We start from the raw sequence: 12,612 nt of genomic DNA on the forward strand, positions 1-12,612 counted from the left end.
AGCCTGGGTTACGTCAGCGTCACATCGTTGAAAGACGGTGTTGAAGCGCGCTGAGAGGCTTGCTAAACTTGTTGGAATAAACATCGGACAATAAAAGCTGAATAGACTGTACGGGGAAAAAAAATTCTGTGAATATTTACTTGTAACAGAAACAGCCTAAGTCAGATGAATAGATACGAAGTCATAATGAAGGGAGAATTTTAACGAGAGGAGCGTGAGTTAAGAGCTTACGAGGACAGTGGGTTCAAGCAGAAAAAATTGAATAAAAGGATAGCAGAAGTGTTAATTGTTGAAAGAAGCCCCCCTTTTCCAAAGGAGGCTGAGAGCTACAGCAGGGGAGAGAGAAGGGGGTGTCAGTATTTGTCTGTGAGAGTTCCCCCCCCTTTTTCCTCTCGAGAGCAGCAGCAGCAGCCCGGAGGGTGTCTGCTTGCTTTTTTCTCTAGTGATCTGAAGTTGGAGTGAAATACATAGAAAATTAACAGATCAAGGTGTGATTTGAAGTGGTAGATATATTGAAATAAATAAGAAACAATGATTTGCTGCTATTTAAATATAGTCTTTGAGAACTGATTGATACCGTTGCATTGCGTTGTGAATTTCATGGTATTTGTCATTAACTAAGGATTGTACTTAATTATATTCCAAGGGGAAAATTATATTAAATACAGGAACAAAAGAGTAGAAAGTAAAGAGAAGGTTTTTGTAAGTTTGTCAGAGGGAATCTATTAATGTTTAAGCATGACAGAGGTCCTGCACGAGGTTTTGCTCCAGCCATCTCACACGGTTACACAAAGGGGTGATTTATGAGAAACTTGTGGTCAGGAGAAATGAGATGTTTTGGAAAGTAGACAGAGAGAGAGAGAAAAGTAAGGTTGTTGCTAAAATATAGAGAGTAAAAGTTATATAAAGTTAACTACTATTCGGGAGAATGTCATATTGTTGAATGAGTAACCTAAAATAAGTGAAGATGGTGAAATAGTTTGATTAAGGATACAACCGGTAACTACTGATTAAATACACAGTGATGGTGTACATGAACATTGAGAGTAGATTAAGTTGTTTTGTTCTTCATGCTTTTCACCAGAAGTCATTTGAATTGTTATTATTTTTAAGTAGTGTTGTTTTGTGTTATATTTCTAGACTATAATGTACCCACATGCATGTGGTTTCTTTGTCCCAGTTCATTTTAAAGTCAGCCGCCTCATGGCTAAATCTATTTGACCCCATGAGGTCAAGAGTCATTCTGTTAGACCACCATCTTGTGAAAGACAAATCATTGTTCTTTTGTCACATTTTGAATTAGAAAAGAGTTCATTTTGCTAGATCAATTTATCTATAAATGTTGTAGAGGGAGTTTTGTGTTTGCTAACATTTTTAGGAACGACAACACCAGGAGATGAGTAAACTCAAGAATCCGTGGAGTGTAAATACATTGAGAAAAACACATTTTTATACTCTAACTGTTTGCACATCATAGACAAGGAATTTAGACAATATAAATAAATATTCACCAAAAGTAATTAGTAAAATGGAAAGTAGACATAGGCCTACACTTGAGTCAAATTATATTACTGTGATCTGATCAGTGTGCTTTGCAGGTTTACTATTGTTCTAAGTAACAGTGGGATTTATAATATTGGAGAAAGTATGGAGATGTTCTTTCGTAGTGTGTGAAATATGTGATGCTTGAAACAGGTATTTCAATTTATGGAAGAAAATGGTTTCCTGAAAGAGTCAGGTTGGGTAGATATGTAACAATGGATGTAACAATTTTTAGAGGGAGTTTTTGTAATATCATTAGTAGACATTAATGGTGTTGTTTAGATGGCATTTAACAACTAAGACAGATAGTATGATTAGAAAGAGACAGAGTGGAAAGGGTTGGATTGATTCAATCTCAGTGTGCTAGATTTCTTATGGATAATGCGTCCCGGGACCTGGACTCCCCCTCTGAGTTAGAAAGGCTATGACCCCGTCCCTCCAAGCAGACAAAAGACCTAACCCAAAAGGAGGCTCATCCTTCTCCATCAAACAGACAGAGAACCGGAGCTGAACCGTCTCTACCTGAGGCATCCAGAACCAAACCGCTTGCTGACATACAGAAATACTCTCATCAGTCCCTCAGACAGGGCTGAGCCACGAGATTTGGCACAGGAGCAGAGTGGGGGACATGAGAGCAGAATCCGCCCTCCATAAAGCAGCAGAGAGACTGTAAAGGAGGAGATGAAATGCAAAGCAGTGCAAGAACAGTGGCATGATGTGGGCTGCAGATGTGACTGGGCTAAAGGCTGCCTAAAACAGTTACAGCGGATGGATTCAAGAGCTGATGGACTGAAGAGAAGACAGAATCAGAGGAGTTGGCATAGTCGATTTGAAGTGAGGAGGTCGGGGTCACGGCTTGAGACAACCAGGGGAAGAGAAAAGGAAAACGGGAATAAGTGAGTTTACACATAAACACACTTATTCACAAAATGCGCATAGAAGACACCACATTTAAAGAACTTGAATTGACTTGATAAATAAGTAAAGATAAAAAGAGGTATTAACCATGAATTAATCGATTGGTAAATTCAAAATAGCAGTAAAGAGGAAACTATGAATGTAAAATGAGAAAATCATCCTAAAAACACACTGAGGGTTAAAGGGGGAGACATGAGGGAAATATGCACTACACTTTAAGCAGGGGGTGTTTTGGAGTAGCACAGTGTAGAACCATATTCTTCAATCTTTCCATCATATTAATAAATTATTCTTCAAGAGATTTTTATTCATGTGTGAATAAAGCAGTGATCTCATTTGTTACAATATTGATTTCACCATTGTGGCATAGTTATTACCATAGGAGGGCTTTAGGATGGAAACTGTTTTTAATCCTTGATAGAGTAAAGGGTGATGGTTGCATGTTCGGACACCCAAGGTTCCACACACTGCTAAAGAGTTTAACATTGTTTTTAAGTAGACCAGAATTGAAGATAAATGAGTATAATGAGCTATGAAATGCAGAGCTACACAGATCCTAGTAATGTTTTGACTTAAGATAATAGTTATGTACACAAGTTTCTGAATTAGATTTCTTAGACATTTTAATACTACTTAGTTGTAAATAAATTGCAGTAGTAGTAGTACTATTATGAAGTGAGTTTTGTACCAAGTTGCAGGAAATGTGGGAAGCAGCCGTCCCGATGACAAGTTAGAGATATCTGACTTAAGGTGGTAATCGTGAATTGATAAATGATGGCGCTCCATATATGACTGATTTTTGTAGACAAAGGATACTGGCCTATGCTGAAATATCAAAGTCTCTGCAGAGCACGACACATGGCCAATGAAACTGAGACCAAATGACCTTTGACCCTGACTGACAGTGTGACTTGAGAAAAGCACTATCAATGACTGACTCTGGGGCTGACCAGACTTGACTTTACAACCTGACAGTGTGGGTGTGAATGAATTTCTGCATGTGATCAGTGTAACTGCATGATTCTAAAACAATAACTAACCGAGCATGTCTTTGGACTAATACATTATTTTGGAGTTCCATGGGAAACACAGGTTTCCTACAATTCCACACATTTGGAAAAATGCACATGTGACCCGTTTCTAATTCCCACAGGAGTTGGCGGTTTGCAAATGTAAAACTCAAACTAAAATCTAAAGATTCTGTTTCTTTTAGGACTGCCAGCTGGAAATGAACACTTATTTTCCCTGGAGTGTTTACTGTGAAAGATGATGGATATACTTTTGTGAATGATGTTTGGTATTTTCTTATAACCACTGGTTACCTGAAGGTTTTCTTCCCATACAGCAGTTTGTTACACATGTTTACATGTGTAAAAAGGGGGAGTGTGGGATATTTTCATTTAGGGACTGGAAGAAACCTGCCGCCCCAACTCAGATGTTCAATCTGACCATTGATTGACAGTTTTAGATTTAACCTGCTCCATATCTGGGGATAAGATACTGTTTGATTAATGTTGACATGTTTCTAATATTGATTGAGTTATAACAGGTAACACAGATGCAGAATCAGTGGCCAAGGGGCTACTGAGAGAGATGTCATTCCAGAATGAGAATGAGAAGGTGAACTGTGATAATGAAAACAATTTTGTAATATTTCAACAGGTATTAAAGTAACTGAGGTTTGAAATGTAGAAACAACATATTACAGCTAAGTTAAAACATAGTAATGTAATGAGATAGAATTTAATTTAGACAACATCTTGTAACTAGCCTGGTAAAGAAGTAAAAGCCATAGACTGTTTAGATCATTATGGGGATGTACATTTAATTTAAAGTCATAACAGAAAGACATTTGATGACAGTATGTTGAATTTCTTTATTCATTTTTCAGCTTGATAATATCCAAGCAGTGACAGGTAGAAGCAGTCTCGCCTGAAAATTATTCACTTTGTCAGTATCATGATTTTAGTTGTTTTTAATCCATAACATTAGTGTGTTTCTTTACCAGAGATATTAGCAGTTCATATTATATTTAGATTTTAAATGGGATCTCAAGGATTTCATTTATAATAACACAGATGCTTGTCAGGAATTCAGAGCTATTGAGATATGTTATTTAGTTCACCTGAAGATGTTGGGGTTTATTTTGTTGACACAGGCCAAGTATTAGAATTCTGAAGTGGCCTACCAGTGGTGGGTCAAACACCTGAGGGCCCAGAAGCACTGAGCGTAGACTTGAGGGGTGGGTATCAGATTTCTCCACACAGGTTGCTGACGCCAAAAGGGGGACCCGAGGAGCAGGAGGCCGACACAGCGGAGTTCGTCTGGCTGAAGGTCGTCAGGCCTACGTGACTCAACCCCAGGTTCTCCGGCCTCTACAGAGTGACCCAGAGGACATCTCATGCCGTCCGCCGAGGAGCAAAGGGGGACATCTGGTACTACTGGAGCCAGTGTGCGGCGAGGAACACTCCGGCTAGGACCTTGGAGGACATCAGGATGGACCTGGCTATCGTCAACGCGGACATCCCTATAGCAGACGACTTGGAAGCAGGCATCAGCGGACTGGAGGAGAAGGACCTCGCGGACATCCCTACAGCAGACGACTTGGAAGGAGGCGTCAGCGGGCTAGGGGACTTCTCGAGGCAGCAGAGGAGTCTACTTCTCTCTGATCAGATTAATCAGTTCCACCTTTGAAGGAAAGGCCGCATCTCCCCCTCCCTATCAGCTGCCCTTGTTGGCGTATTCCGCTGAGGGGGGGGGGGGGGGGGGGGCCCTGATGATTCAACAACACGCAAGGATGCTGCTTTCTGGCACTCAGGCTCTCACTCTGATAGTTTCTTCACTGTCATTGGAGGTTGTTTTCTGTTCTCAAGGGTTTAATGAAGGGGGACAGACACAGTATCAAAGAATGACAGTAGTTTGTTTCAAATGTCGTATGTGTGTTGGTCTCGTGATGCGAGACCAAAAGGGGGAAATGAAGGATTATTTGAATTATTTGAAGTATTAAAGTAACGTGGTATGGCAGGAAAGTTCAATCTGGTATATTCCTTTTAATGTCACCTTATATATATTCATGTGTGTTAAATTAGAAGGGACAAAGTATCTTTTCCCTCCCCCAATATATTGAGGTGAAGTCCTTGTGTTTAGAGAGAGATGTGAGCAGGGGACACCCTTATTTGGGGATAGTGCCAAGACGCTGGAATGTTTCCCTCGTAAAAGAAGGGTGTGCGTTACACATGCTTGGAGCAAATGTGTGTGTGTTTTCATTGCAGTAAATATATGTGCTACATGATTACTGGTCAACTATACCTCTGTTCTTATTCTTTCATGTGTGGGTACTAAATGGCTACAAATATTGTGGAGAAATTAGCTTAAACATGTTTTATTACTCTATATGAAATGGAAGCAGTTTTTTATGATAGGGACGAGAGAGCATTTTCAGCATGTCAATTCTCAGGGAAATCTACTTGTTTTCAATAGATGTGTGTGGTTAATTACTTTGTATTAATAATAACAGTATGTGTAAAGGAAGCTGGAAATATGCAATGTGAAACCTTTTATTTGAAGTAAAGATGTGAACAATAGCTCAAACAAATGGAAAGGCTGTAGGACAAATGAGTGTGTTCTCTATATTAGGCCTGTGTGAAGTTTGACTATTTGAAAAGCATCTCTAATACTGCTTAAGAGCATAGGTAATGTGTTCCTCGTTATTATTGATATGAAAGTGATTTACATGTATTACGTATATTTAGCCAACTATAACAACTATATCTTAAAACATACTTTTAACTTGTGTGTGGTAACCTGAAGGGGGGAAGATGGACTCAGGGACAAAGGGCCATAAAGGGGATGTGTGTGTGCTGGCTGCAAGATGTGAAATAAGATAAGGAAACTTGTTGTTTAGAGCAGGTTCGTACCAGACACCAAAAGGTTTCTGGTCTTCGTCAAACTGAAAGAGACTTTTTGTTTCCGGGTTTCTTCTGCTGTGTCGCACTGATTGGGTGCGACAGGCCATGTGTTGGTCTCTGCCAATAAGATGACCTCTGGGGGAAAGCACGTACACACCTCCTCCTGTGTTTTTAGTATGAAAGCCTGTGTTTTCCTTTGGTTCGGGCTCTTGTTTTTCACCGGCCGTTCCTGAGACCTGTCTCACACGGTGGTAGAACCTGAGCCCGGAGTACTCTGCAGAGTGCTTCGTGATTTCTTTGTATTTGTATTGTTACCTTGTATCATTAAAGCAGGATTATTGTTTCACTTGTATTCTGGTGTTTCTTAATCCCTTCCTTTTTACGAATTTACCCAGCTTATCAAACGACACGCGGAGACAAGGTTGGTTTTAAACATCCTCCAAATCTCCAACATGATATGGCGTAATTTGAATTAAATACACTATTTGATTTAAATCAGTTTTATTCTGAAAAACCGAAAGTTCTCACTATTAGCTTAACACTTTTATTCTGAAAATTCGTCACTTCCGGTTAGCATTTAGCATCTGGCGGAATCATACGATTTCAAACCTTGAACCAAGGTGAAATGACATTTGATATTGTACACTGAGCACACTGGGATTAGCACTCATTTATTGACGCTGAATAATGTGTAGCAGGGAATGTTTAAATAACCACAGACGCCAGAATGATGCAATTTAGCTACAGAAAAAGGCAGGAATTGCATTGGACCCGCCCCCCGACGACGCCGGCCAATAGGAGAAGACCTCAGATGACAACAGGAAGAGCAAGCCAAGAATTGATCTCTTCGACCCCCTGACCTGAACTGACCGGTCGGATGTGGAGAGCGCCTCCACTCGCACATTTCATTTTGTACACCACCGCATCTTTTGTGTAATTAAATGCTGTTAACTTTTATAAGCTTCCCTTGACTCTTTGCAGTCTCTCCTGCCTTCAGGGTTCTAGAATTGCTTTCAATTTGGCGTCCCTGGGTGGGCTCTGAAGCAGGATAGAGCTGAGTAGAGGGGAAGGCTGCAAGCTAACTAGCATCACACCAGGCTGCACAAAGGGGAGGACAGGCTACAGACTCACTGCTGGAGTTTTTGGCTGGGCCTAAACGAAAGGTGAGACAGTTAGCTGTTCAATTCAAAAACTGTATAGTTAAATAACTTACATTAGGTGCAAGCGTTGGTAGTGATCTGTAGATTGATCTGTGGTGATTGCGAGTGGTGTGGAGATTGTATATAGTGTTTCTATTCATCTCTGTTGTATCTTCGGCGCCGCCCGATTAATGTGAATATTACATAGTCTTAAGACCTTTTGGGGAGGCACTAGATTTGATCTGGTTTACACTGGACTGGGTCCATTAATGTTAGTCTATATGTTTGATGTGTTAAACCGGCGTAGTTTGGTTTAATAAAGTATATTGTGTGGAGTTTTTAAACCGAAAAGTATATTTTTGTGCGATATTCTAAGCCGAAACGATTGTGTACAAGTTTGGTATGAGATCAGCTTTTAAGGTCAGCATCTATAGAATTTAGAGCTAAGATAAATGAAGATTGTGTTGTTTTGTATTGTCAAGCAGTGTGGTTTTAATCTGCACATGTTGAGTGTTCCCCTTCCCCCAGTCACATGAGGTTTATGCTAGGGGTGCACCGAATGGGAAATTCTTGGCCGAAACCGATACCGAAAATAGGAAACAGTTGGCCGAAAACCGAATGCCGAAAATGATTAATAGAAAAAAAAATATATATATATATATCTATATAGATATATATATAGATATATATAGAAATATCTATATAGATATATATATAGATATATATAGAAATATATATATATATATATATATATATATATATATATATAGAAATAGAAATATATATATATATATATATAGAAATAGAAATATATATATATATATATATATATATAGATATATATATATATATATAATGTATACATTTTTTACCAATGTGGTCCATAAAACATTTATTCAGCACTTTTGAATGCATACAGTACATTCATTCCAAGTCAAGTGCATTTTCTTTTCTCTGTAGGATAACTACAACAGAGTGCATTCAGAACAAAGCCAAGGTGCTTTAAAACTGCATAAACATCTAGGCCAGTAGGCCTACACCAAAATAGTGTAAATAAAGACTGTAACAGCCAGGCCTTCAACAACAACAAATGCACCTATAAGTTTGGTAACCTAACGTGTTGTTGTGATGACGTAATCAAAACGCGGCGACAAGCACGGCGCGCGACCATGCTCGCGGCTGGCTCACAGCCAACATGTCTGCCGCTTGGAGATATTTAGAGAGAGGGGCGCGGATTGCGATTTGTAAAACGTGTTCAGCTGACATTTCTCGAGGGGGTGTAACTGCAAAGACTTTCAACACTTCGGGATTACTCCACCACTTGAAATCAAAACACTCGGACAAATATGCGGAGTATGATCAACGTAACCCTGTTCTCTGACATTCGGTGATATTTTTTCGGTGATAAAACCCTTTCGGCCGAAAGGGCCTTTTTAACCATTTTCGGCCGATAATTTTCGGTGGCCGAATATTCGGTGCATCCCTAGTTTATGCTATACTGCTAAGCTAGTTAGCTAGCCAGTTGGCATTACTAGATGATGAAGTAGTTTGAGTGAAGATACAACTGGTCATTACTGATTAAATACACAGGGAGGGTGTAGATGAACGTTGAGAGAAGATTGAGTTGTTTTGTTTTTCATGCTTTTCAAAGAAAGTCATTTGAACTTTATTATTTTGGGGAAATAAACAGGAAGTAGGTTTATGAACCAGAAGTACTAGTTGATACATTTGAGAGGAGTTAAAAGATAAAACAGCTCCCCTGGCGGACATAATAAGTATTACAGTTAATACATTCTTCACCACACAGATAAAGATTACATGTGGTTTCTTTGAATTGAAGTATTGTCGTTGACACATTTTATGACCTTTGTACACGGTTTATTTGGGTTTGCACCATATTCCTATTTTCATATTACAAAGTCAAAACCATACACTGTTCATTTGTATTTATTTATTCAGATTTTAAAAATTTGCATAATTTTAATTTGTATGATTTTGATTTTCCAATTTCAGTTTTACAACATTTTAATTTATTTTTCCAATTTCTATTTTAAAAATTACCAGATTTTAAAGTTAAGTTCAGATGACATAGGATATCTTTGTAAAGAATACAAAGGTACTATTCAGAGGATTAATAATTCATTTTTGATAACTTAATAATATTATCCAAGTACTTAAACATGTCGCCAAAAGACACCAAATTGAGACCAGTCGCAGAGCCAGGCTCAACTGCAGATATCAAGGAAAGGGTAAAAATCTGATCAGATTTAACAGTTCCAAGTAAAAGACAGAAGACATGGAACCAAATGGAGAAACTGTTAGAACAGTGGCAAACGAGAGGATTGATTCCAGCAGATGATCAACCTGGACCAACGGAAGCCCATAGAAAAGCTGTAGTTGAACATGAGAATGCTGAATACCTACAACAGGAAAAAGCATGGATCAAAGCTGGATCTTGGTATGGACCTGAAAACATTGCTATGAACAGAGCTGAAAAAAGAAAAGCTATGGTTGCAAGTCTGGTATTCCATCTGGAAGATGCCAGCCAAGGATTGACAAACAGCTTACATGTGGTAGAACTCAGCAGAAGAATGGAAGAGAAAACCAATAGAAGAACTCGGCAGAATAATGGAAAAGGAACTTGGGAGAAGAATGGAAGAGCAGCTCAACAGAAGAATGGAAGCAGAACTCATCAGAGGAATGGAAGAGAGACGAAAAGCAGATGAAGCACATAATCACATTATTGAAGAGAGACAAAGGGAGGAAAATAAATACCAACAACTTCTGGCGGAAAGACGACAAGAAGATGTAAGATTTCAGGACATGAAGGCAGATAGACAACGGAGAGAACAAGAAGAACGAAGAACTCAAAGAAAATGCAGAACAAACTACTCTCCTGACTATTCCAAAGGACAGGGAGATGAAGATGACGACGGCGGTACACAGTCTGAAACCAGTAGACACTCCCCATACCATGAACAGTCACAGCAACAACGCGGTTTTGCATCTCCTCCTGAGAATAATAGTATGGACGAAAATGAGCAACATTACCCTGGGACATGCCCCACAACGAGAAGAACCAAGACCGGTGCACATACCTCCATGCCATTGATGGCGGCTGGAAGAGGAGGATTTCAATACCAACCATGGATTCACAGGGACATGGAAGCATTAGTGGCAAAACTACCTCCACTCACGAAAGGAGGTCAGAAGTGGGTGACTGATCTGGAGAGATACACAGCCCAAGACCACCTGTGCTTGGGAGATATGAGGGCCCTGCTCGGACGGATTGAAGGACGACTGGAAGCAAGAGCAGTAGATTCCGAGGCCAATTGCACGCACGACCCAGATGACACTTCATTCAACTACATCAGGTCGAATTATTGGGCTGCTATTCGTCACATCTACCCGACAACACGCAGTTTTCATGCCCTCACCGGCCTGAGGAAAGGCACGGAGGAAAACATGCATGTCTTCCTGAAGAGATGCGAAGGAGTGTGGGAGGACTGTACTGGAGAACGACATGACGTTTCGCCGGCTGTCACAATGCTGTGGAAGGACGCGGTCATTAAAGCCCTTCCCCAATCAGTGCAGGCACGCCTTAGAGATGTGGTGGGGTTAGAAGCTAAAATCCCAGAAGAATGGAGACTACATCTCATTCACCATGACATCAAATACCAGGAAATAACAAAGGAAGATGATGAAGAAACAAAGAAACTGGGAAAAATACTTTTGAAGATGCAGGTGGCTGAGAAAGATACTGAAGCTAATCAGATGGCCATACTAGCAGAGAAGGCAGGGTGGACACCTCCAACAGTTCAAACTCAGGAAGAACCAGAGAATCAAATGCAGAACCAACAAAGCGGAGGAGGAAGTGTATGTCCACAAAACCAAGTCCAGCAGATACCTGTGTATCTTCCTAGGCAAGTACAGCCACAAGCAGAGTTATACTCTCCCATAAAGCATCAACAAAAGGGACAATGGAGAGGAAAGCAACGCTCAAGAGGAAGAAGAGATAGCGGCTGCTTCATATGTGGTGATTGTAGACATTTGGGCAGAGATTGCCCCACTCAGCAATATCCACCACAAGGTATCACCTCACAATACAGAGGAGAACCAGTGTTAGATATGAGAGAAATTGAGGCGGAAGCATATGCCAGGGCCATGACGAATATTTCTGTTGGACCAGGGGATTGGGTAAATGTAAAAATCCACAAGATTAAGTTGTAGAACGCACTGCAGATGCACTCCGGATCAAAGTTTAAAAAAGGAACATGTTGGCACCCACTTACACAGTGTGTAGCCGTACCGCCACATTTCCAGAAACGGCAGGGCAGTTCGAACTGATTTTGGAAAACTGGTACAAAACAATAAGGAATCGAACATTTTTACAACGACAGCACCAGGAGATGAGTAAACTCAAGAATCCGTGGAGTGTAAATACATAGAGAAAAACACATTTTTATACTCAAACTGTTTGCACATCATAGACAAGGGATTTAGACAATATAAATAAATGTTCACTAAAAGTAATAAGTATAATGGAAAGTAGACATAGGCCTACACTTGAGTCAAATTTCATTACTGTAATCTGATTAGTGTGCTCTTCAGGTTTACTATTGTTCTAAGTAACAGTGGGATTTAAAATATTGGAGAAAATATGGAGATGTTCTTTCGTAGTGTGTGAAATATGTGATGCTTGAAACAGGTGTTTCAATTTATAGGAGAAAATGGTTTCCTGAAAGAGTCAGGTTGGGTAAATATGTAGCAATGGATGAAACAATTTTTAGAGGGAGTTTTTGTAATATCATTAGTAGACATTAATGGTGTTGTTTAGATGGCATTTAACAACTAAGACAGATAGTATGATTAGAAAGGGACAGAGTGGAAAGGGTTCGATTTATTTAACCTCAGTGTGCTAGATTTCTTATAGATAATGCGTCCCGAGACCTGGACTCCCCCTCTGAGTCAGAAAGGCTACGACCCCGTCCCTCCAAGCAGACAAAAGACCTAACACAACAGGAGACTCCTCCTTTTCCATCAAACAGACAGAGAACCAGAGCTGAAACAACAACAACAACAGAACTGCAGCCAGAACTATCTCC

Source organism: Notothenia rossii (assembly GCF_949606895.1).
Source record: "Notothenia rossii genome assembly, chromosome: 6".
NCBI classification, from domain to species: Eukaryota; Metazoa; Chordata; class Actinopteri; order Perciformes; family Nototheniidae; genus Notothenia; species Notothenia rossii.